Source organism: Balaenoptera borealis (genome assembly GCF_965194805.1).
Source record: "Balaenoptera borealis genome assembly, chromosome: 13".
Taxonomy (NCBI): Eukaryota; Metazoa; Chordata; class Mammalia; order Artiodactyla; family Balaenopteridae; genus Balaenoptera; species Balaenoptera borealis.
Genome location: NC_138870.1, coordinates 28,465,296 through 28,468,182, shown reverse-complemented (window position 1 = coordinate 28,468,182; position 2,887 = coordinate 28,465,296).

Here is a 2,887-nt window from a genome sequence, read left to right as displayed (position 1 = left end):
TAAAAATTCACATCAATTCATCATCTTTCTTTTAAGCAAAAATTTTGCCTGAGAATTAAATTAAAATATAGAGACTGTTTGTCCTGGATTCTGCTGCAATGAGCCCCATAAGTAATGATTTTGGGGACTTCCCTGGTGTTCCAGTGGTTAAGACTCCACACTCCCAATGCAGGGGGAATGGGTTTGATCCCTGGGTCAGGGAACTAAGATCCTGCATGCCACAGGGCAAAGCAGAAAAAAAAAAAAAAAAAAAAAAACATTAAAAAATGATTTTGAGTGCAAATATAGGTACTGATATTTAATTTTGTAAACAATACTTCCTGTATGGACTTCCCTGGTGATCCAGTGATAAAGAAACACCTTCCAATGCAGAGGCCATGGGTTCAATCCCTGGTCAGGGAACTAAGATCCCACATACCATGGGGCAATTAAGCCCACATGCCACAACTACTGAGCTCATGTGCCTCAACTAGAGAAGAGAAAACCAGCATGCCACAACTAGAGAGAAACTGGCACACCACAACAAAAGATCCCACATGCCTCAACTAAGACACGATGCAGCCAAAAATAAATAAATAATAAAATAAATAAATAATAAATCTTAAAAAAAAATACTTCCTGTTAAAAAAAAGACACAGTGAAACCAAGAACTCTTGTTTTTCTATCTTAACAAAGACCCCAGGCAACTGAAAAGAGAATATCAGAAAAGCATCTTCCTACTGAAAAAAATTAATGAGGAGCAATTCCATAAAATCTAGGAAAGTGGCAATCAGGAAGCAGAAGAAAAGTCTCCTTAGTACTGTTAGAATCAGAGGCCTAAAAAGAACCTGGGTAGTTTATTTAACTTACTGCTAATCTCACATCTAAATCATCTTGCAAAGAAGATGCCCTGCTGTTTGTCCACGTCTCAAGCAGAAAAAAATTTCACAACATCCCAAACAATTTAAAACTATTTAGGAAACTTTTGGAGTATATTGAACTTTGTATGTTATGTAGACCTTCCCTCTAGTCTTTAAATATATTTATATCCTTAATGGAGTGCAAGAACACGTGGTTATAACCTTTATAGTATAATCATTTCTGATTTTGTTGACTACTATTTTCTTTCCTAAGTTGCTTGTCCAAGTGTTAAATAAACTCAGTTCTCCTGACCTATCTTCATATATGCCAAGTAGGTCCTTTAATCTCATGCATTTGAGTGGCTTGTCTTTGAATCCTACCAAATATTTTATATCTTCATTTAGATGAGAAACCCAGATGTCATCAAGATAATGAATATAAAGTTTATCATGCATCCTCTATAAATAATGCAGCAATTTATTTAATGATGATTTTAATTTTAATATATTTCTTTTAGGAGAGATTTATGAGGAAAATTAGACTCTAAATCTAACTCTCAAAGCAAACAAACAAAAGTTCATAATGGATGCTATGGCTTTTGATTGATTTACTGATAGCTTGATGTATGCATTCAAAAATTAATCATGGTCTCTTGCCCTAATAGAATAACTGGTACTTGATTAGACCTCTCATTGTAAAAAACAAGAATAGTAGAGTAAATATATGAAACAATTGTTTTCATATTTCATATATATTCTATATATTGGACAACAGACAGCATGGGATCATAATTCTGAGAGAAAGGAAACAAATAAAGTTAGCCATACAATTGCCTGGACTTTTTGCCTGGAGACACATTCTGGACTGCTGCATATAAAGGGAGAACACAGACAGACTATGGATGTGTCACTGGATTGAAGAGACAGACAGAAAAGTTCTGAGAAGCAAAGACTAATGTTAGCCAGAATTTAGAAAACAGAGTACCTGAGAGGAAAAAAACATGCAAAAGAGAACTCCAAAAATCTGCATAAGATACTCTTGAATCTTTGACTGGTTACAAAGCTGCACATAAGTTAGGAGTAAAACATATGAGGCTAAGTAAAGAGCAACTACTGGGAAAAAACAAGCATCAGAGCTTATACAAGGCTGAGAGATATCCAAATTTTATTCAGCCAGAGGGAGAAAGCTCACTGAGCATCTGAGGCATTCAGGAGGGGCTCTAGAAAGGCCACACTTTAGGGGTAAGGCTAACCTAGCCCTAGTGTGAAGATAATTCTGGATACATTCTAATAAATCTCAAAAAGAAAAAAAAAAAAAAAACCCAGAAGAATCTAGCAGTTTTTTAAAGAAATTACTGCATAACAAAGATCTTTTAAAGGATGGATACAAAATCTAAACACTCAACAACCAGACAACTGAAACTGAGATGACAGACAAACAGAAAAGGATTTTTAAAATGGCTATTAAAATATGTTTAAAATGTAAAGAAAAACATAAACACAATGAGAAAAAAATAGAAAAAGAAGACCAATTAGAACTTCTTGAGATGGAAGATGCAGTATCTGAAATAAAAAATTCATTGAAATAGAAAATCACCAAAAGAAATTAATTTTACTGTATATAAATTATATTTCAATATATCTGACTCCAAAAAAAATTATTAGATGGAATTAATGGTACATTAAGTACTGAAGAAGAAAAGATCAATGAACTTGAAGATAAAGCAATAGAAAAAATACAACTGAAAAGAGGAGAAAAGAAAAAAAAGAGTCTCAAGATTTGTAGGACAATATCAAATGGTTTAACGTATGTGTAAGTGGAATCCCCAAAAGAAAAGGAGATTGTTTTTTAATAATATTAAAATATTATTAAGCCACAGAACCAGAAAACATAATGTACTCCAAGCAAGATAAGCACACACACCAAAAAAAAAACCCCGACTACATCAAGGTAAAATATAATCAAATTTATAAAAACCTATGATAATAAGAAAGTCTTAAAAGTAGTTTGGGAGGAAAAAGGAAATAAAAAGATGCTCAACATCATT